The sequence below is a fragment of the Balaenoptera ricei genome, chromosome 3 (assembly GCF_028023285.1).
Source record: "Balaenoptera ricei isolate mBalRic1 chromosome 3, mBalRic1.hap2, whole genome shotgun sequence".
In the NCBI taxonomy this organism is placed as follows: Eukaryota; Metazoa; Chordata; class Mammalia; order Artiodactyla; family Balaenopteridae; genus Balaenoptera; species Balaenoptera ricei.
In genome coordinates this window covers 32,792,594-32,816,638 of record NC_082641.1, presented here as the reverse complement: position 1 = coordinate 32,816,638, position 24,045 = coordinate 32,792,594, and the positions used below count along the sequence as shown (strand labels likewise).

The following is a 24,045-nucleotide window of genomic DNA, read 5'->3' as shown; positions in this document are numbered from 1 at the left end:
AATTTTGGCCTGAGTCCCTGGGAAAATGGAATCACCATTAATGGAGAAGCAGAAGAATGATTTAGTGGGCTGTATCAAGGACCCAACTTGCGACATCTCAATTTGAAACGCTCATTTGATATCCAAGTGGAGATGTCAAGTAGCTAGCTGGATACATCATGTGGAGGGGCCATGGGAGGGGTCGTGGCTGGGGGTATAAATCCAGGCATGCTTGGTGCATACAAATAGTACTTAAAGCCATAGGACTGGAAGATCTTCAAGAGGGCGTACAGACAGGAAAGAGAAAGAGGTCCGAGCACACAGCTCTGGGGTGCTCTACACCCTACACTACGCCCCCTTATGCAGATCAAAATGAAAATCCAAGATTAGGCCAGGCTTTCCCACATCACCTCAAGGATGAGGAGGGCTGGTGAGTCCTTCAGCATCAGGCGGCTGCTTGGCACGTTCCCCTACAGATGCTCAGGGTGCACCAAGCAGGGTTTGGTTTTTCCTCTGAAGCTCTGCTTCTGACCCGAGAGAGGCTACCCAGCTCTCCCACTCATTCAACAGGCTTTCTCTCTCCACAGCCATGAGCAAGGAGCATTGCCACGTCCACTTTCCAGTAAGAAAAGGAAGTCTGGGAAGTACAAAGTGGCAGAATTCAGAAAGGAAGAATACTTTCCTGCCTCATCCGCATGACTTTGTCCTTTCCCAAATCTGTTCTCTCTCTTTTTAAAAAAAATTTCCCCAGTGTTTTAAAATTGAGGTATAGTTGAGGGAATTCCCTGGCGGTCCAGTGGTTAGGACTCAGCACTCTCACTGCCGGGGCCCAGGTTCAATCCCTGGTCGGCAAACTAAGATTCCCACAAGGTGCACAGTGCGGCCAAAAAGAAAAAAAGAAAAGAAGAAGTACAGTTGATTTACAATACTGTGTTAGTTTCAGGCATAGAGTAAGTTTATGTGTGTGTGTGTGTGTGTGTGTGTGTGTGTGTGTATAGAGAGAGATTATTTTCCATTATAGGTTATTACAAGATACTGAATATAGTTCCCTATGCTACACAGTAATTCCTTGTTGCTTATCTATTTTATATATAGTAGTTTGTATATGTTATTAGGATTATGGGATTAACAAATCCAGACAAAATCTGTTCTTTATTTTTATTTTTCAGATCTCCATTATTCCTACCCAGACTATGAGCTGCTCGAGGACAGGTCTAGATCTTGTTCCCCGTGTCTATCACAGTACCAGAACACAGCTGCTACCCAGTCAACATCCAGTAAATGAACAAAAACTTGTACCAATTTTCTTGCATTCTCTCTTCCTTGCTTTCAATTTTATTTTAATTAAAATAGATTCTTTTTCAGACCCTTCTACATTTTCTGTTGCCAAATGTTGCCGAATACATAGTCTTTCATTGACATTCCTTCTCTGGAGGAAAAAGGGAGGAAAGAAGAAAAATTACCCACTCCTTTTGTAGAACTTGTCATTCAAATCTTGTCTCTCTGCAAAAAGAAGATGCCTTTGAATATCCCTCATGTGTAATACTACACTTGAGGGATATTCAAATATCTACTACATGTGTAATAAAAACTACATGTGTAATGAAAACACAGCTTATGAAAAATCTGCCCCTCTTTGCCCCTCTTCACCAGCGCTTCTTGTTCTGTCATTACTGAAATATTTATTCCTGAGAAGTTTCCCCACCGCAAATAATCCCCATGGGGAGCAGCTTAATCGGTCACTTGCTTCCCAAGAACATGGGTGTGTTGCCAAACTCTTCAAAATTGGCTGGGTGCCCCAATGATGTCATATGCAAATACTATTTTAAAGAAGAAGCTGTTCAAGTAGGACACGTGCTCCGTGTGTGTACCTTGTGAAAGAGTTCTATGCGGCAGTACAAAGAGTTGCATGCCACTTCATGGAGGATGCCCACATTTTCCAGGTTCTGTTCTTTTTTTTTTTTTTTAAGAGCCCTGCCATTTGTTTTTCGGAGCCGCTTTGAAAGGGCCTCCACCGTTACAGCATAGGATTGATTACCCACAAGGTTTCACCCCAATTCCACCACCCCTTCCTCCTTAAGTATCCATCACTCGGAGGCACACGCAGGGTTCAAGCACTTCTTCCCCGCCCTCTAAACCTACCCAGTTAAGTGTTTCTACTAGTTTTGTAAGGTCAATCCTGATTTATGAGACTGAATTGACTCACAGCTCATCTTCTTTTTTTAAGCAATGTTTAGTTAATGATTCTTGGAATCTGTGATTTCAGATAGGAGTAAAGTTGAGTCTCTAAGTTGTATGTGAAGTCAAAGAAACAACTGGAAAACCTGGATCCAAGGAATATTTTGGACCCAGAGAATATGTAGGCATTTAGTAAATGCTAAAGGTGATACTTCATTTGAGAAAAGATACATTATTCACCCAAATGGTACTGGAACGATGTACTAACCCAGACATGTATGGGAAAAGGAAGCTGTAACAGTTATGTACAGGTGCTCTGACATAAGACTACTTAGGGTCTAATCCCCCTCTCTGGCACTTAATAACTATATGACTATAGACAAGTTACTTAAACCATCTAGGCTTTGATTTTCTTTTCTGTAAAATGAGAATAAGTAACCTACCTCATAGGATTGCCATGAGGATCAAATAAGATTATGAGAACAAACACACAGTAAATCCAATTAATGTTAATTTGATCATTATTGCTACTGCTTCATTTCCTTCCAACAAAATAAAATCCAGATGAACAAAGATGTAAATGCAAGACCATTAGCTTTACTAGAATAAACAGAGAACTCATAAAACTCAACATCAAAAAAAACAAACAAGCCAATTAAAAAATGGTCAGAGGGCCTGAATAGACATTTTTCCAAAGAAGACATACGGATGGCCAATAGGCACATGAAAAGATGCTCAACATCACTAATCATCAGGGAAATGCAAATCAAAACCACAATGAGTTATCACCTCACACCTGTCAGAATGGCTACCATCAAAATACAACAAATAGCAAATGCTGACAAGGATGTGAAGAAAAGGGAACCCTCTTGCATTGTTGATGGGAATGTAAATTGGTGCAGCCACTATGGAAAACAGTTTGGAGGTTCCTCAAAAAATTAAAAATAGAAATACCACATGATCCAGTAATTCCACTTCTGGGTATTTATCTGAAACAAATGAAAACACTAATTTTAAAGGATGTATGCACCCCTATGTTCATTGCAGCATTATTTACAATAGTCAAGATATGGAAGCAACCCAAGTGCCCATCAAAAGATAAATGGATAAAGAAGATGTGGCATATGTACACAATGGAACATTACTTAGCCATAAAAAATAATTCAATCTTGGCATTTGCAACATGAATGGACCTAAAGGTTATTATGATAAGTAAAATAAGTCAGAGAGAGGAAGACAAATACCATGTAATTTCACTTATAATGTGGAATCTAAAAACTATAATAAATGAACAAATATAACTCAACAGAAACAAGGTTGTAGATAGACAGAACAAATAGGTGGTTGCTAGAGGGGAGGGTTTGGGGGGAGGAGAGAAATAGGGGAGGGAGATTAAGGTATATAAACTTTCAATTACAAAATAAATGAGTCACAGGTATGAAATGTACAGTGTGGGGAATACAGTCAACAATTATGTAATATCTTTGTATGGTGACAGATGACTAGACTTATGGCGAACACTGGAAATGTATAGCAATACTGAATCACCATGTTGTGTATTAGGAACTAACATAGTGTTGTACGTCGATTACACTTCAAAAACAAACTATTAGAAAAAGAGATCAGATTTGTAGCTACCAGAGGCAGGGAGTAGGGGGAGGGGGAATTGGAGGAAGGCAGGCAAAAGGTACAAATTTCCAGTTATGAGACAAATAAATATGAGGGATGTAATATGCAGCATGATAAAGATAATTAATGGTGATGTACATTACATATGAGAGTTATTAAGAGAGTAAATCCTAAGAGTTTTCATCACAAGGAAGATATTTTCTCTATTTCTTTAATTATGTATTTATATGAGATGATGGATGTTCACTAAACTTACTGTAATCATCACTTCATGATGGATGTAAGTTAAACCATTATGTGTAACCCTAAACTTATAGAGTGTTGTATGTCAATTATATCTCAGTAAAAATGGAAGAAAAAAATTACTAGAATAAAACATAGGTGAATATTTGTATAATCTGTCCAAGCATGATATGAAACCAGAAGCAAAAAAAGGTAAAGACTGCTATACCAATCAAATGAATATTGAAAATTTTTAGTGATATAATAGGTCCAAAACCAAACTGGGAACAATAGTTTCAATACTTATGTCACAAGGTTACTATCCCTAATATATAAAGAGCTCTTAGAAATCAATAAGAAAAAGACAAGAAATTCCATAGAAAAACTGGCAAATGACATGATTATGTAATTCACAGAAAAGAAAGAAATATCAATAACCAGAAAGAGAAAAAAGAAAAACTGGACACTATCACTAATAATTAAATACACGCAAATTAAAGCAGTAGTCGTGTATATCTCTGTGTGTGTCTGTGTGGTGTCCAATTGGCAAAGCTTAAAAAGGTCTTAATACCTAGCACTGGTAAGAGTTTGAAAAAGTAGGCATTGCTACTTACTGATGGTCAAAAAGCACAACTTTAACAAGGTCAATTTGGCAATATCTATTAAAATTTTAGTATGCATTATCTTTGATGCAGAAATACTATTTCTGGAATTTTGTCTTCTGTTCATTGTAACATTGTTTTTATTGAGGAAAAAATGAAAACAATCTAAATATCCATCCAAAGAAAGTAGAAAATTTAATTATGGTGCATTTCTACAAAAGAATATTATCAAGCTGTTAAAAAGGATGAACTAGAATCATGTGTTGACATGGAAGAATGTCCAGAAAATATTGAATGAAAAAGCAAGTTTCAGAAGTGTGCAGAAAACCACCTCTAGAAGAGAAGTGTGGCAACCGTACAGCTATGCCACTCAGAGCTCCCTTCGAAGGAACGTACTGCATAGCTCCTGACAGCCTGCATTGCCACACCTTTGGATCCACTGCACATTCACACCCAAGCCCACAGTCCCCCCTGGCTGCTCCCATCAAATATCAAACCAAGTCTTCTCCACCCAACACGGGGCTCCTCTAATAGACAACCTTTGATCAAAGCCTCCCCATCCCTGGCTGGAACTTTCTCAGAGCCGCACTGTAGCTGGAAGCTCTTCCTTTCCAATCTTCCTTCTTCCCTATCCCCTTTCACAGGGCTCAGACCTGCAGTGGGTTTGGAGGTGCTCTCTGCCTATTCCTGCTCCCTTTTCCCTTTATCCTTCACAATGCTTTCCCAAAAGATCTCCTGCACATCTATTTCTGCCTTGCTGTCTTCTACTTGAAGGATCCAAACTGGCCCCAAAAGACACCCAACTACAAAGAGTTATAAATTTAGAGCTTGTGTGGGGGAAGGGAAGCGAGTAGGATGAGAGAAATTGTAGATCTCTCTCAAGTTATGTAATTCTGCAACACAAAGCATTCTTTAAAACATGTGTGTGCATGTGTGTGTGTATGTGTGTTTTACAAATATTGGGTTCAGTCTTGTGCAAGTACTGGCAATTCCATTATTTCCAAACATATATCCCAACAGGGGTAAACTAGTCAAAAGTGTTTTGTGATTCAAATCCAGCCCACAGCTGTCAAGCAGATCTGAAAAAAGGTTGATATTTTTTTAGATATTGAATCAGTCTATGAGGGTGTCAGGTATTTCCCTACAAAAAAAATGTGATCTCTCAGGTCCTGAGAAAATGCAGGCACTTTACTAATGCATTTTCAAACACAGAAAGTAACCAATGTCCCAGATAGAAAAACATACTGCCATCCTCTTTAGACAGACGGGCACACTAGGTTGAGATTAACTTGCTCAAAGTCCCCTGTTAGGAAGACTGGGAGTAGAGAGAATTGACTAAGAGATAATGTGATGTGTGAGAAATTTACTCACATGAGAGTGTAGCTCCTGTTGATTTACCTCTTCTCAAGATCTGTCACACACTGTTCTCATACAGCAGAACCTCAGTGCATGTTTTCCAAGAGTTCTTTTTAATCTTACATTTAATCTTACGTTTTTCCAAGTGTTCCTTATGTCTTATGTTCTTCTCTTTGCTAAGACACTTGTAATTCTGGCTTTCCTATCAGCTGACTTACATTTCATACTCAGACTGGATATATTTTATGTGGCTGTCTTCATCATAAATCAACAGTTTTAAATAATCCACATAGTTAATTGTCTCAGTGATTTCAGATCTAAGAATAGAATTTGTTGTTATATTTAGCACTTTCACTAACTCTCTTTTCATAAGGAAAAAAAAAAGAAAAAGAAGAAAGGAAGGCAGGGAGGAAGGAAGAAAGGAAACAGCATACATATAATTTAGTTCTTTAGCATATAATATTAAAAGAAAGCAATTTACAAGTCATGTCAATCATATTTATCCCCAAAGGAAATACTGTCACTAGTAGCATAATTTTAAATATCAGTGAGAGACTACATATGCAAAGTGTGGGATAAAAATCTACATTTAAACAAGATCCCCAGGTGATGCAAATACACACTGAAGTTTGAGAAGCACTACTATATTCAATATTTATTACATATTTTTGTCTCCTAGGACACCATGGATATATGAAGGAGAAGATTTACCAATTCTTGCTCTGACAAGGCACACTGCAGCGCCCACAGCAGGATAGGAAGGGAAATGTGAAAATGATCCCAGCTAGCACGTACTGGGTGCTAACCCTCTGCTAGGTGCTCTGCTAAGTGATTCACATGCATTTATGAATAGAATCCTTATAACAGCCCCCTGAAAAGAGATTCAATTATTATCCCCATACAAAGATAGGGAAATTAAGGCTAAGAAAGGCTAAAAGTAACCTGTCCAGGTTGACACAGTCAATTCAGAGCTGGAGCCATGTGAGTCACTCCCTAGTCACATCACACTGCTTCCTGCATGTGTGAAGGGCATACGACAATCGACATTAAGGCATAAAAAAATTACTGATAATTAGAAGGCCAAGAAAATCTTAAGAAAAATTCCAATAGGATTTTATTAAACTTGACAAGTTATCTGTAAAGTTTATACAAAATGAAAATGTATGAGAATCACTTTCAAAAAACGTTCTGAGGGAAAAAACTACAAATATATACTCCTAGATATAAAAATATACCATCAAGCTGTAGCATTTAACACAGGTGATACTGGCAGAAGAAGAGACAAAAATAGATCAGTGAAATAGGGTAGAATCCTGAAACAGGGCCTTATATAAACAGTAATTTATTTTACTGTAAAAACAGGATTTCAAATGAGTTAGAAAAAAGTTGTATGATTAAATAAACGGTATTAGATCAACTGCTTAAAACTTAAGAAAAAAGTTAAGTTACATTTTACCTTTCACCTTATACAAAAATCTGATATTTTGAAGAGCTAAATGTAAAACCAAAATGATAAAAGTATTAGAAAAAAAAACTTAAAAATAATTTTTAGGTGAAAAAGACCTTTCTAAGCTTGACAAAGCACAGAAAGCATAAGATTGCAGAGTTGATTACACAAACATTTAAAACTTCTGTGCAGCAAAAGATAATTAAAAATAAAAGCATTGGGCTTCCCTGGTGGCACAGTGGTTGAGAATCCACCTGCCAACGCAGGGGACACGGGTTCGATCACTGGTCTGGGAGGATCCCACATGCCGCAGAGCAACTAAGCCCGTGTGCCACAACTACTGAGCCTGCGCTCTACAGCCTGTGAGCCACAACTACTGAGCCAACGTGCCACAACTACTGAGCCCGTGCGCCACAACTACTGAAGCCTGCACGCCTAGAGCCCGTGCTCCGCAACAAGAGAAGTCACTGCAGTGAGAAACCCGCACACCGCAACGAAGACCCAACGCAGCCAAAAATAACAAATAAATAAATAAATTTATTAAAAAAATAAAATAAATAACAGCATTATGAATGGATAAGCAGAATGTGGTATACATAAACAATGGAATATTATTCAGCCTTAAAAAGGAAGGAAATTCTGACACATGCTACAGCATGGATGAGCCTTGAGGACATTTTGCTAAGTGAAATAAGCCAGTTACAAAAAGGCAAAGACTATATGATTCCTCCATTTATATGAGGTACCTGGAGTATTTGAATGCATAGAGACAGAAAGTAGAATGATGGTTGTCAGGGGTTGGGGAGAGGGGGAATGGGGAATTATTGTCTAATGGGTACAGAGTTTCAGTTTTGCAAGATGAAGAGTTCTGGAGATGAATGGTGGTGATGGTTGCACAACAGTATGAATGTACTTAACGACACAGACCTGTATACTTAAAATGATTAAAATGGTAAATTTTATATTATGTATTTTACCATAATAAAAAAAATTTGGAAAATGAGCATTACACTAGAAGAAATATTTGCATCATCTACAACAGACAAAAGATTAAGAAACTGAGTACCTGTAGAGCTTCTGCAGTAAATAGAAATAAGAGAAAGCAACTCAGTAGAAAAGTGAGCGAAGGATATGCAGAGGTAATTGACAGGAGACACATGACCCATAAATATTGTGTTTAGAAATATTAAATTGCAGCAATAATCAGCAAAATGCAAATTAAAATGCCTTATTGGGTTTCACTCATTTACCGGATTTGAAAATTTAAATTAAAAAAAAAGAGATAACACCTGGTTTTAGAAAGGATGAGGGAAATAGATTCTCATGGGCTGAGTTTAAATTAGTACCTGGGGTGGGTCAGTGGTGCACTTTGAAGGGTTATATATCTATCAAGTTGAAAAATGGATAAACCCTTTCACCCACAAATCTCTCTCCTAGGATATTATACTCAGGCTTAAGCACAAAGATGAATACCCAATCTTCCCTGAAGCACTGTTGCTAATGCTGAATAATTTTAAACAACTCAAATGTCCATCAATAAGGGAAAGGATGAATAAATGTCTCTAATTAAAATAACAAGAAATAAGAATAAGCATTATTACTTTAGAATAACATGTAGCCATTAGCAAAAGAGGTACATACAGAGATGTTAGATCTCTAAGACTTGGGGGTGAAAAAGTAAGCTGCACAATGATAGTTAAGATCTCATTTACATATATTAAAACATAGTGTAGGGCTTCCCTGGTGGCACAGTGGTTGAGAATCTGCCTGCCAATGCAGGGGACACGGGTTCGAGCCCTGGTCCGGGAAGATCCCACATGCCACGGACTAGCTAAGCCTGTGCACCACAACCACTGAGCCTGAGCTCTAGAGCCCGGGAGCCACAACTACTGAGCCCACCCACCACAACTACTGAAGCCCGCGCGCCTAGAGCCTGTGCTCTGCAACAAGAGAAGCGACCGCAATGAGAAGCCCACGCACCACAACAAAGAGTAGCTCCCACTCACCACAACTAGAGAAAGCCTGTGTGCAGAAACGAAGACCCAACAAAGCCAAAAATAAATAAATAAATAAATAAATAGATAGATAATTGTACAATTTTAAAAAAAGAAAAATATCTTTAAAAAAACATAGTGTATATATACATATTATGCAATTGTACAGAAAAGAAAAAACTTGGAATAGTGGGTACCAACCTGAACTTACCCTCTTCTGAGTGGGAGTAGGAGTGACCAAGGTTCTGCATTTCATTTCATATAGTTCGTATATATATTCACTTATTATTTGCATTATTTTTAAAACACAAAAGTAAAATAGACAACCTTGTAAAAGCAAGGACACAGCTGCTGGAGAAGAAACTTGTGCTTTACAGAGCAAGGAAGGTTGCTTGGAGGGAGGCGTATTTCTCACAAAATCTTATTTGTCTTATATTTCTGCCTTTCATATAGTTTTTTCAATCAAGGAGGACTTCCTCCACCAGGGAAAAGAGAGCCAGGGCTCACTGTTCCTGTAAGTGAGCAAGATGACACTCACTCAGTTTTCCTTCCACCCAAGCCAAAAATCCTCCCAGAAGGAAAACACACGCCTTCCTCCTGTCAAATCACAGTACCACCGATTCCTCTTTCAACACCCTGATAGTTTTCCTGATTTGGTTCCTTTTTCAGGACAAAAGGGTTACAAGAAACAACAGAGACTCTGGAACACCTCTGTGCACCCCTGTAGATGTTCCTGCTCTTTCAGGTTAAAGAAAGGGGTAGAAGGAAAAGACCCAGTGTGTAAGCATTCTCCCCCGTGTGGCTCCAGTCCCCGTTGGACACCTAAGACCAGCCCTTTCCTCTCAAGGTGGCCTTTGATACAGAAGCTTTAGACACATGTGCTGAGACAAGAGGAGGCAGAACAGGTAACACAAGGAGGCAAGTTACAGCTGAGAATTAGCTCTGCCCAACAATCACGTTAGCTAGTGAGCTCCCTGCCACTGGAGGCATTCTAACAATACTGAACGCTCTCGGGGAGATGCCAAACTTAGCATGCCCTGAAGATTCTGAGTAGGCAGATGAAGCTGGAGTCCAGCGCTTTGAAAAGCTTCAAGAATGATTCTAAGACACAGCTAAGTTTGGGAACCCCTGGCCACTATGACCCTCTGGGGCCCTTCAGCTTCAAGGGTCTCTGAGTGCATTTTAAAGCAGCCCAGGAGAGAGACAAAGCAGGACAATGATGAAGCACCACGAGTGGGGTGGGGTGGGAGACACTCCAAAAAGGGTCCTGGAGTTTGAGGCACAACACAGTGGTTATAAGCAGATTCCAAAGCCAAATCCTGACTCTGTCACCTGCTAGCTGTGTGACCACAGACAAGTTACTTAACTTCTCTGGGTCTCAGTTTTCTCACTGATACAATCAGAATGAGAAAACTGCTACCTACCTCACTGGTGAAGCTTAAATCGTCTAGCATATGTACAGTACTTAGAATAGTGCCTGGTCCCATAGCAGGTGTGAACCATTATCATTTTGCAGAGGAGGAGACAGAGGCTGAGGCCATAAAGTTAACCTGACCCAAGTCCCAAAGTCAGTCTAGACTTGAGAATAAGACCCAGAGCTTCTTTCCTTCTAGCTCAAATGAAATACACTACATTCAGTTCTGTCCTATCCTCTGCCTACATCGACCCCTCTTGAGTTGGAGAATAAGCTTGTTCAGTTTTCAGGCTTGTCAGTTACCAGGCGTCCCTTCTCCGTGGCTCGGCGCACTGTGCTTCCCACCACAGGACAGGCAGGCAGGACGGATGGATGCGTGAGCGGGCCAAGCACTGTCAAGAAAGGGCTCTCGGTGTCAGAGGCAAAGCCCCGCGCTTCGCGACGTCAGTGCCACCGCGGCCAGCTCTACGGTCTTGGACAAGTTATTGAACCCCTCCGTGCTTTTTGCCTAGGAAAGGTTTGTCTATAAAAGGGTGAGGGGTGGGTTAGTTACAAATGCAAGGCTCCCACCGCCCAGCCAGACACCTCGGCGCTCCTTCCATTCCCTTGGCGTCTACCGCAGACACGTCCCCGGGATTTCCCGCTCCACCTGCGCGTGAGCGCCTCCCGCTTCCAGGTGTAAATAGAGAGCGGGTGGAGGCAGATCGCGGACTGCGAGAGGAATGACTGTCAGGTGGGAGTTAAGGGAGCGTGAGGGGAGGCTGGAGACAGCAGTTCACTCTGGAGTGCTGGGAGAGAGGCAAGCGTGGGTCAAATGGGAATTTTAACTACCAACTACCTGCGAAAGAGGCGGTGGGATGGCGAACGTAAAAGCAGGGTAGGAACCGTCGTGGTGTCCCCAGCAGCGTGCGCTCTGGGAAGAATTAGTATTCCAGTGTTACGCACCAGGCCGGCGCGCCACGGCTGAGGACCCCTCAAAGCACCGTCTCGGAGCAGAGCGAACCCCGAACCAAAGCAAACGCGGGGCCTCGGCGGCGCCGAGCAGGGGAGAAGACGGCTGAGCTCCGGGCCGCGTCCAGCCGGGAAGGGCCGGCAAAGGGGTCGGATTCTTCCCGACGCCACCCGGGTCCGTCCGTCGGAAGAGCCACGGAGGGAGGCGGGGCGCGCGGCGGGGAGCGGGACGGGCGGTCGGGTGGGTACTCACCCCGCGGGCGGAAGGCTCCGCGAGCCGGGCTGAGTCGTCGGCGTGGCTGCCGCCCCGGTGCGAGGCGGGGGCGAGCGCGGGTGTGGACTTGCAGGGCCGGCCCCGCGCCCGGGCTATGAATCAGCTGCGGGGCGCGCGCCCAGGGGCGGGAGTTACGGGAAAGCCGCGGGGGAGGGCAGAGGGCCGAGGACTTTTGCAATTTCCCGTCTCGCTGCGCACTCTTGGCACTCCTGGGACCCACAGGAATTCGCCTCCTTTGGGTCCCCGGGGGGAGCGGACGGGACCCTGCAGAGGTGCGGGCCCCCGGACGCGGCGGCCGGGGGGAAAGGAAGTGGGAGAGGCCTGGAAAGGAAAAGTGGAAACCGAAAACTCGGCGAGCCGGGCATCACGCCCCCGTGCCGCGCTGCGGACCCCGCCGGCCGGCCACGCAGCGGGCGCGGAGCGAAGCCGGTGGGATCCCGCGGGGCCACTTGTTATCCCAACCTAGAGGCAGACCCCCTGGGCTCCGGGGCAGAAAGTCTTTGGGTAAAAGACAAGCGCCCCAGGCAAACTTCTTACTGTGTTTCCGTTTGGCGTTCAGAGCAATACAAATAAAAAGTAGAGTTCTAGGATCCTGCTTCGCGTTCCTCTCTAGAAATGCCCTATCACAGTCTCGCCTGCAGCAGCTGTCCTGAAACCTTAGTTTCACAAAGAGCTGTGTGTGCTGCAGCGTGGCTTACTTTTCCTCTTAATAATGCCATCCAGACTTTGAAATACATATTTCAAACACAGGGCCTTTGACATGCATATTTGCCCTCTCCTCGTAGTTATATGATGGACTCTGTAAAGGCTTATCGACTTTGGAGCTGGTATGGGAACCAGCTAAATACGATTGCTATGGTGGTAGCCTTGGACCCAGAGAGGAGAGTCGGGGGCTCAGGTGTCGGGCAGGGATGTCCCGCAGCTCCGGAGGCTTGTCCATGGGGCCTAGTTCTGGTCAGCTAAGCCTGGTGGGATTCAGGTACTGCAAAGTACCACAGATGGCAGGGACTGGGGGAAACAAGAGTAATCAAGAAGGGTCGCCCATGAATCATATCTTAGAATCACTTATTGAATTGACTGGATGGCTCAAAATAATGTCAGAATCAGCCCAAATGTTACTTTTATGTTTGTCCTTTTTGCTCCTTTATGTCATTTTTTGCTCTCCGAATGCCATCCCAGGGAAAGGATTCTTTTTAGGCCTAAATACACATAATATCTAATGGTGCCACGAAGACACCATTACTATGCTCCATGTAGTAAATGTTTGATGATAATGAAGTTAAAGGTACTTTTGTCTAAATAAATGAATGGTCCTTTGCCACACCTCTCATTACTCCAAGATTTTTTTTTTTTTAAACATCTTTATTGGAGTGTAACTGCTTTACAGTGGTGTGTTAGTTTCTGCTTTATAACAAAGTGAATCAGCTATACATACACATATATCCCCATATCCCCTCCCTCTTATGTCTCCCTCCCACCCTCCCTATCCCACCCCTCTAGGTGGTCACAAAGCATGGAGCTGATCTCCCTGTGCTATGTGGCTGCTTCCCACTAGCTATCTATTTTACATTTTGGGACCTGGTCTGACGGAGGTTCTGTAGCCACACAGATGGCTAAACTAATGGAGTCCAAGAGTTTTTTTAAAGAGTCCATTAGTGTAGCCATCTGCGTGGCTACGGAAGCTCTGTCAGACCAGGTCCCAAAGGGTTAGGAAGGCTTTCTGATTCTCTGTTTCACTGAGTGAAAAAAAATGTTAATTTCTTCTTTACAGAAACAGTTCAGAAGGGTGTTTCTTAGAGCAGATGAGATGCCAAATAAAAAATACTGAGTGTGATGAATTTCTGCAAAGTGAGTCTTCACTTACTTTGGGCTCCTATAACAATTGAAAGAAACTGAGTTACAAAAAATCGGTGCTGTTGGTTCATGACCTCACGGAATTCCCCTAGTGAAATTCTAAACTTGCCCCCTTACACGAAGGTCAAGGAGAGGTAGACCCATTCAGATTGGTAGGTGGCAGTGTTAATAGGCAGGGAATTTACATAGGAGGCTTGTCTCAGGCAGCAGCAAGATAAATACATCTCCTCTCCTGCCTGCCAGAATCTTAAAAGTTTACATAGAAGCCTTAATGGGGTTCAGTGCAGTGTACAGACCACATGATCTCAACAACACATTGCTCTCTCAAGGCTACATCCTTGAAAATGGCTCCTGGTACAGGAACAGTGGGCAGAACATACATTCCAAGGGCAGGGGAGGGGAAAAAGAGGCTCTAATTGCCTGGGGTTGGAGGGTCAACCGGAGGCCACGTCCTCTCAATGACATCCTCAAACAGGTGCCCATGTAAAATTCATTTATTTTGTGCACCATTCTAATTTCTTGAGTATATTCCTCTTTCTAGAGACTAATTACTATAGCACTTGTAAATCTGTGATCATACCCTTAGGATGGTGTACTAGGTTGAATAGTGTCCTCTAAAAATTCATGTCCACCCAGAACTTCAGAATATGACCCTATTTGGAAATACTGTTTTTGCAGATTTAATCAAGTTAAGATGAGGTCAGAATGGATTAATCTAGTGACTGCTATCCTTATAGGAAGAGGGAAATTTGGACACAGATACCCAGGAGGAACGCCATGTGACTACTGAGGCAGAGATTGGAGTTATTCTGCATCAAGCCAAGGAATGCGAAGGATTGCTGGCCACCAGCAGAGGCCAGAAGAAAGGTACAGAGAAGCATGGTTTCAAACACAGTTTCATATGTTGTCATAACAAAGAACATTAAACAAGTCAGGGTTACATTCCTTCAAGGTTTCAAAAAGCCCAGATCAACACGTACACAGGGAGTTAGTATGGCCTTGGCATCTGGGGAGGGAGTCTTGTCATTGAAGGAGTACCAGCATTGGCATCCCAGGAAGGAAGGCATTTAATCTTTATTTTTAACATGGACATTCTTTACTTCTGGTCAGTGCTCCCTTTTCTTTCATAATTAAAGCAGACGTACAATGTATGTTTGATACGCCACAAACAGGCTGTTTTAGTTAGCATAAAATTCAAGTTAACTCATGCATAAGCCAGAGTGACTTCCTCATACCTCAATATGTGAAAATTTCCTTTATCATTTCCCTGTCCCCTTCTTGTTCTCCATGTGTCCCCTACATGTTGGCGTGTCCCAGGGCTCCATCCACGGCACTCTCCTCTGAATCCACACAGTCTCCCGAATGATCACGTCCATGGTCCTGATTTCCATGATCACTTGTGCTCTGATGACCCTTGAATCTTCCTCTCCATTGCAATTATTTCATGTGAACTCTAGACCAACTTATTTGTACATCAAAATCAATATGTCCAGGTTCAAACGCTTCATGTTTCCCCCTTTGATTCTCTTGTATTAAGTGAATGGCCAAAACTTTAATTCAGGTACCAAGTCAAAAAACCTGGGAATGACCCTTCATCCATCCTCCCTCATCTGCCATCTTCCACCAGAAAGTCTCATATATGTAACTATGACAGGGGAGGCATGAATGGAATGTAAGCCTACCCTATCCAATTTCTCAGGGGAAATATAGTTCTATAAATGTTAGTAACATTATATAGATATGGCTATGGATATAGATATAGGTATATAAAATCAGCTATGTAAATTGTGAAATATAATTATTATTCTATTTGTTCAACTGCTACAAATATCTGTAATTACATGTTTGGCAGTATTTGGTAACCAAACTGATAGAATTTGAGGGAATTGGGAGTTTTCTGAAGAAAGTGGCTTCATCAAGTAAGTACTAGATGATGATTTACAATTACCCTCATGGATAAGAATTCTCTATTTGTGGGGGCATGTTACCACATTTGACATAGTAAAGATTCACTTTTAGGTCTTAAAGCATGCTGCTGTGGTTATGATTGTATTGGTGATACTGGCATTATTTCTAAGAAAACTTAATGGAAATTAAAATGTTATTTTGTAAATGTATTCTTGTATTGTGAAAAACTAAACAGGCCTTTTGAAAAGTTTCTAATCTAAAGTATATTATAAAGCTTGGTTAGTTAAGAGACAGCTATTATTTCCAAATATATGTATATATATATATATGAAAACCCAAAAGCAAATAAAAAAAGGGAGCCGGCAATGACAAAGCAAGATGTTGAGTGTTAGGGGGCCACGTGGAGCTTTCATATTTTATAATTTCAGAGGATTCCCTATAAGTACTTGAGTATGAATTGCCTTCCTTCAATGTCTGTTAAGTGAATTTGAATGAGGGATAACATCATCCTTAATAGTTCTAAAGGAGTTTCTTGCTTGAACTAAATATTACTGGAAGATTGGGTGATGAATTGATTGATTCTACATATTCCACCCTCTCCTGAATATTGCAATTATGTTCACACCTTATTCCAGAATCATCAGAAACCAGGTAGTGGGGAGAACTTCTTTGGATCTTTATCTTTTTTTGCTCCATGGGCTTTAGGGATAATGTTGCATATGTGTTTGCTTGGATAGCTGCTTTTATTCTCTTGACCTATGGTTATGGGGATTAATAAAAATGAGTGCAGTAATTAATGCTACAGGATAGAACATTAATCCAGTTAGGAAGGAAGTACTTTGGGGGAGAGTTAGGTGGGAACTTTGAGAACTTTTGAAAATGATTTGCTAAGCTTGACCTAAAATAAGTCTATAGTCGTGTTTATGTTTAAACAGCATCTCTTATAGATAGCATGTAGTTGGGACTTTTTAAAAAAATACATTCTCTGCTTTTTAATTTGATAGGGAGTGTTTAGCACACTTACATTTAAGGTAATTATTGATATGGTTGGGTTTAACCTACCACTTTACCATATGTTTTCTGTTTTGTTCCCTCTGCTTTTTGTTCTTCTGTTTCTCCTTTTCTGCCTTCTTTTACATTAAATGACTTTTAAAAGAATTTTATTTTAAATTTACCTTTTGGGTTTTTGTTATTCCTCTTGACAGGATTTGAATGGATTACAATATACATCCTTAATTTTTACTGTTTGGTTGAGATAATATTGTACCATTTCACCTACCATTTAACCACACCTCCTGTCCTTTACATTACGGTAGTAAAATGTATTGCATTTATGACAAGATAAAACTGGCATGTGATATGTATTTTAAAGAAATTAAGAGGAAAAATAGTCTTTTATATTTACCCACATATTTACCTTTACCCCAATGTTCTTCAGTCCTCCCAGAGATCTAAGTTTTCATCTTATCTCATTTCCCTAAGCCTGAAGAACTTCCTTTAGCATTTTTTTAGTGCAGGTATACTGGAGATACGTTCTCTTAGTTGTTTATATTTATATTTTTGTTTGTTTTTGTCTTGTTTTGTTTTTTAATGTCTTTACTTCATTTCATCCTTGAGGGATATTTTTGTTGAGTATAGAATTCTCAGTTGACAGCTTTTTCCTTTCAACACTTTTAAAATGTTGTTCCGTGGTTTTCTGGCCTCCATTGTGTCTGATGAGAAATGATCAATTATTCAAATCATTGTTTCACTGTATATATAATATGTCATTTTTCTCTGGTTGCTGTCAACATTTTTCTTTCTCTTTGGTTGTCAATAATTTGACAATGATGTGCCTAGAGATTTTAAAATTATTATTCATCAGGTTTGACATTTGTTGAGCTTCTTGAATTTGCAAATTTATGTTTTTTAACAAATTTGAGAAATTTTCAGGTAGTATTTCTTCAAATTTTTTTTTTCTGCTCCATTATCTTTTTCATCTCTCCCTGAGAATCCAATTACTCATATGTTAGTCCCCTTCATATAGTCCCAAATACCCACATGATTTTATTAATTGTTTTCAATTTTTTCTTTGTTTTTTTCAGACTGGATAACTTCTATCAAACTGTATTTAAGCTTACTGACTCCTATCCTATCATCTTAATTTTGCTATCAAATTCATCTTCTAAATAGATAGATAGTGTAAATTTCAGTTCTTAAATTTTTCTTTTCTATATATATTTTCTACTTCTTTACTGATATTTACTATCCTTTAGATCATGATGGGCATATTTTCCTTTACCTCACTGAGCATAGTTCTAATTGCTGCTTTTAGAGCATTGCTCGTTCATTCCAACATTTAGACACCTTAGAGCCAGTCTTTATTGATTGTTTCTCTTATGAGATTGGATCACATTTTCCTGGTTTGTTTATTTATTCATTTTTGGATTGTCAAGTAATTTTGGACTGCAACCTAGATGTTGTAAATATTATGTTATGAAAACTGGATTCTGTTACATTCCTCCAAGGTATTGATTTTCTTTTTAAATGGGCAGTAAATGTGGTGAGACTCAAACTCCAAACATGATATTGATCACAGTAGTAGAAGCTCAAATCCGAGTTCAGTTGTTTTTTTGGCTTTAGCTGGGCTCCTTTGAGTCGGCCTTGCACAATCATGATTCAGAGATTATCCGTGATGTAAGTTTAAACACAGAATATAAGCTTCTTCCTCTCTAGCTATCTCTTTTCTGCCATTTCCCACCTCATTTTCCAAAGGATGTGGTTGCCTCAAGCTCTGACCTCTGGTTCTTCAAGCCAGAAATGTTGTAGAGTTTCTAACAGAGCTTTGGTTACCCCCATGCTGCACAGACCTGTGTGGTCTCAGGCTAAGGGCCATAAAATGTGGGAAACTCCCTCCCTACTCTTTCCCTGCTTCAAAGTGTTAACTCCCTTCCAGAATCTTTCTGTTTTTGTCAATTCTCCACTGCTTTTAAGTGCTTCTTATTTTTTTCCTAGTGTTTTATATTGTCATATGTAGGAGGGACAGTTTAATAGGAGCCACTCAGCTCTGACTGGAAGGGCACTCCCTACGGTTACATTTTGAAATGCTAAGGGATGAGGTTATTGGGAGAAAATGGTAGGAACTCTTTTTTTTTTTTTCCCCGTTTGCTAGGTTAGTTTTCTCTCCAATAAAATATTCTTCTGAAACAATCCAGTCTTTTCAAAAGATTGAAATATATTTGCCTTAGACTTCAATCTGGAAATTGATGAAAGCCTACTGGAATCATGTAAGGTTAATCTATTATCTTAAACATCACTTTAGGATAAAAATTTATGAGTATTAATAACATTATACTAATAAGGAAAGAATTTTAGGAATAAAAAAAGTATGGGTCAAACTTGTCCTTGAACTTCCTGTGAACTTTGTTCAAATGCCAAAAACGAAATTTATTTGCGGGAGTTACGGTAAGCTATATCTTTATCTAGTGATTCCATTTGTGTTTAAATTAATTTTACCTAGACTGAAATGAAAACTTCCTAAAGGCACTCACTTCTATACACTTCTATATTCGATCTTGTCAGCTTATTAAATGTAGCCTCTTTCATTTAATTCTAACACAACAGCAACTATTTTGTCCATTATCAAATATTATCAGATGATGATTAGCATTATCCCTGTGGAATAATGCTCAGGTAATTTCCACATTCCAAGGGCATTTTGTGGGAAACAGGTGAGGGAGAAATGTTCATTCAAATTCAACACAAAATAATCGAGCTAAACTAAAATAAGATGAAAAACTCAAGAAGGAGAGAAATGTTATTAAATTAATGTTAATAGATTCTGTAGCAAAAATAATCATAAAAACTTGTTTTCCTAGAAATTATTGGAAAATGATGCCTAAAGATGAAGGTATAAATGTTTTGGAAAAGAATGACAATAGACAATTTCTTTTGAAAATTCCCCTTCTTTTTAGAAAGAAAAAATAATAAAAAAGAATATTCACTTACCCGGAAATTTAGGCTTACAAGCATTCACAGTTGCAAAATTATAACACACACAAACACATACAGACTCTGATTAGAAAAACATTGTGGGGGAAATGGAGAGATGGTAGGAAAAATATTGTTTGTAATAGCAAAAGCTAGTAACAAACTAAAATCATCCAATAGAAGACTGAAAACTCTATGATTCATCCTTTCAAAAGAAAGAAGGAAGATTATGAGCTTTATGTGCTGCTATGGAAATACATCCAAGATATATAATTAAATGAAAAAAGTAAGGGTCAGAAATGTGTATTTGGTACGTCCATGTATCTATTTAATTTGTTGATGTTTATGGCATATATGCATGAGCCTGTTTTGAGGAGGATTACAAGAAATTGGTGACTGTGGATGTTCTTGGGGAGAAGGGCTAAAAATGGGGGGGTAATGTGTAAGGGAGGCTTGTACTTTTCATTTTAGCTTTGTCTTACAGATTAGTGTTTTTATCATGTGTTTTTATCTTTTAAAGTAATACCTTTAAAAATCAAAGAATACAAGGAACCTCATTTGTTACTTACTTTGGTTGCTATGCTCAAGTTATAATCAATTATAACCTCTTTACGGATATGAAAGAAATAAAATTAATTGCCTCTGGGGAAGACAACTGAGGGACGGAGGGGAGAGTTTTTTGTTTTGTTTTGTTTTTTATTTTATTTTTGGCTGTGCTGGGTCTTCATTGCTGCATGTGGGTTTTCTCTAGTTGCAGCGAGCAGGGGCTACTCTTCGTTGCAGTGCGCAGACTTCTCATTGCAGTGGCTTCTCTTGTTGCAGAGCATGGGTTCTAGGCTCGCGGGCTCAGTAGTTGTGGCACACGGGCTTAGTTGCTCCGCGGCATGTGGGATCTTCCTGGACCAGGGCTCGAACCCCTGTCCCCTGCGTTGGCAGGTGGATTCTTAACCACTGCACCACCAGGGAAGTCCCTAGAGGGGAGAGTTTTAATTCTACCCTTTGGTATCTTTTGAATTTGTATCCACATAAATATATTACTTACTAAAAGATTAAAAATTTAAAAAACGTGATGAATAACAACAAAAAATGAGACATTGATCTGAAGCGTTGTATGCGAGAGTCCAGCATGTCAACCAGTGGGCTTCGTCCAGTGTGAACAGACAGACCTAGGTTCCATGTAGTCTGAGTTACAATGCAGGTTGTGTAGCACTTGTCTGAGAATGTGGGCTCCTGGCAGCTGTTTTAGACATTGGCTTCATAGAACTGGGCGAACTAGAGCCCCTAACCCCCAGGGGGCTGGGTTGGGGCACAGACCCTCCCATGGGAAAGAGGGAGCCCTGTTCCAGGAAGTCCATGGCCAAACAGCCTCAACTTCAGGAGTCATCCTCCAGATAATGCTGCTTACCTCTTTCCAAATATTCTTATTTGTTTTAAAAAAACAGTTCTCTGTAGAAAACTATAAAATTATGGGAAAATATAAAGAAGAAAATAATCACTATCTGCTTATTTAAAACAGGAAAAAAAACCCCAATACTATACTTCTTACTTATTTTAGCAACATAATTGACAATAACCAAATTGTTGCTGTTTCCTTACAATAATGGAAAGTTGGAAGCAACTTGCGGGTCTTCCATTCACTTATTTACTTAACGCATCCCTGGGCTCTGTGCAGCAACACACTGAGGTTTGTTTTTCATTCAGGTCATAGTCCGATGCCAATTGGATTATCTTTTCTCTTCTAAGTGGTGAGTCTAGGAGGGAGGCTTCTTCCATGTTATAGCCTTGCATCTGGAACACGTGGCTTCCAGAAATTGTTAATTTTCTTCAGTGATCACATTTTTTTTGAAAAGAAATATGTATAATCTGAAAAACTTTTTTTTAAGTGAAAAAGAAATCCTTAGATCATCTGAAACTAGAGTTGACACTTAAAATTACTTTATAAGTTGCTATAGACTATGAAGTTAGGCTAGTAAGTTTGTTTGTTTAAATCAGCAGAGGGCAGCTCCCTGCTTCAGTTCTTATTTTTCCTTTGGCATAGATGCTAGCCAAATTCCCTGTTTTACACATTAATTGTGGTCAGAATCACGTATTCGATTTATTCCTTTGGGAAGAAGCCAAGTCTGAAACCTATCTTTGTCAATTGCAACACTTATTGGGTAGCATGCATTTTGCTTAACAGAGCAAGTAAGCAAACCAGGTGTGGCCTTCCAGGAGGTTTTCATCTACAGCAGACAGTACTAACATATCCACAGGCTTAGTCACGAAACTAGGAGAGGAGAGCAGTTGCACACAGCAAACACTGTCCTTGTAAGAAGGACAAAGTGTGTTTGGAAGAGAATAAGGACTGGGCTAAGGGGGCAGCATATTCCAGTAGGACAGAGCTAGATGGAAACCATATTTCCTTTGTACAGGGAGACTTTGTGGATTAAAAAATACATATCATTTTTAATATCCATGTAGGGCAAAGAATATTGACAGGATAGGAACAGACAAAATAGAGATACTCATTAAAAACAAGAAAATGTGCTCCATATGTATTTTAAATCCATCATGTTAGAAAAATTTACAAGAATGATCATGTCCAATGTTAATGAGGGTGTGGATCAACAGTTAATTCTCAAATACTGTTGCTGGGAGTATAAATTAGCCTTTGTATTATCAAAATTTTAAAATTTTTAAAAAAAATTTTTATTTTGTTTATTTTTTGGCTGTATTGGGTCTTCGTTGCTGTGCGCGGGCTTTCTCTAGTTGCAGCGCGCGGGCTTCTCATTGCGGTGGCTTCTCTTGTTGCGGAGCACAGGCTCTAGGCACGAGGGCTTCAGTAGTTGCAGCTCGCGGGCCCTAGAGCACAGGCTCAGTACTTGGGGCGCACAGGCTTAGTTGCTCTGCGGCATGTGGGGTCTTCCTGGACCAGGGATCGAACCCGTGTCCCCTGGATTGGCAGGCGGATTCTCATCCACCGCGCCACCAGGGAAGCCCTCAAAATTTTAAATGTATGTTTCCTTTGATGGAGAAATTGAATGTCTAAGGGTAACTCACTTGGCAGAAATAATGTAGGTGGATGCCCAAGGCCTCTGCTGTCCTGCTGTCCACCTTCATATCCTAAGCTGTGAGGTAGAACTGTCCTCAATCCCTTGGCAGGCCTGGTAAGGTCCAAAGCAGCTCAGCAAACCTGTCAGTTCACAGCAGGACAGACTGCAGAGAAAGAGACCCTAAAGTGCCCTCTAGTGGCTGTTTTTTAGATAACAGGCTCTTTAAGAAATGCTTCAAGCTTTCGCACCAAGGCACCAAAAGACAAATCTGATGTCGCGGGGCATTGATACTTGGCCTCCCGCCACCCCACTACCTCCAGGTTCCGGTACTGGCCAGGAACAGCCCTTTGGCTTGGCTTTGCCTAAAGTGAGTTCTGGGTGTTCGCTAGGTGCTGCAACTCCAAATTCCTTCCCAGCGGTGTGTTGATGCAGACAGCCGAGGAACCTGGCAAAATCCCAAAGGTGCTGTCTTGTGTGGACCCCCCCATAAGGCCCAGGGACGCACTGGTAAAGCAATTCCCTGGAGCAACTTAGGTTTCCGATTGCTTCCTTGAAAATATGCAAATTAACTTGACCTTGAGTTATGCAAGAGTGAGCAAGTAAGGAAAAGATCACACAGGCTGGAAAGAATGAGAGGCCCCAGAGAGCGGCACTGATATTTACAGAGTGCTTATTTGGTGCCAGGTATCAGGGCTGCCACAGGTGCTGGTGTAATGTGCTGGGCCACCCACAGCTTGATGGTACCTCTGCACATTCCCAAGAAGTGGGCGCAGAGCTTGGCAGAGAGAGAGAGCCTTTGTGTGAAGGCAAAAATGCTCTCTTCTCAGGCATATGTACCTGCGTGCTGAGACATAACAATTTGGCAAGAGAAAAGGACTTCAATTTAGTTCCCAGTCACCCCCGCCCCGTTGTCCGGGCACCTTGGGGAACACACCCACCTCACAGGTGTACCATCAGCCTTGGCATTTGTGTGATGCTGAAGGCATCCAGCCAAGGGAAGAGTGAGGGCTGAAACCTAACCCTGCTCTGCTGGCCAAGCCCTGAGTCATGTGTCTGGAGCTTCTTACCTTTGTGTAAGAAGCACAAATGTGCCTTATGTGCTAGTGGCCCTGGGTCTACGTTGTGTCATCCTCTAATGACCCTATAAGGTAGGCAGAGATGGGTTTCCTGTGAAGCTAATCTTTCCCAAGATCCAGGGAGGGGTTCAAGCACTGGTTCATATGGTCATATTTTGCC

At 40.8% G+C, this 24,045-nt stretch overlaps 1 protein-coding gene across 5 annotated transcripts in view; it reads right to left on the bottom strand.

Annotated features, from left to right (window-relative positions):
* The window catches only part of OSMR (oncostatin M receptor), a 55,494-nt gene extending 43,325 nt beyond the window's left edge, over nt 1–12,169 (bottom strand). For 4 of the 5 annotated variants that reach the window (XM_059916276.1, XM_059916279.1, XM_059916278.1 and 1 more), the window contains exon 1: nt 12,026–12,169. The gene's annotated coding sequence lies outside the window, so the exon portion shown is untranslated. Of the gene's footprint in view, nt 1–11,659; nt 11,709–12,025 lie in introns of those variants that run through there. The other variant, XM_059916277.1, reaches the window with a different exon arrangement.
* Between the last annotated feature and the right edge of the window lie 11,876 nt (nt 12,170–24,045).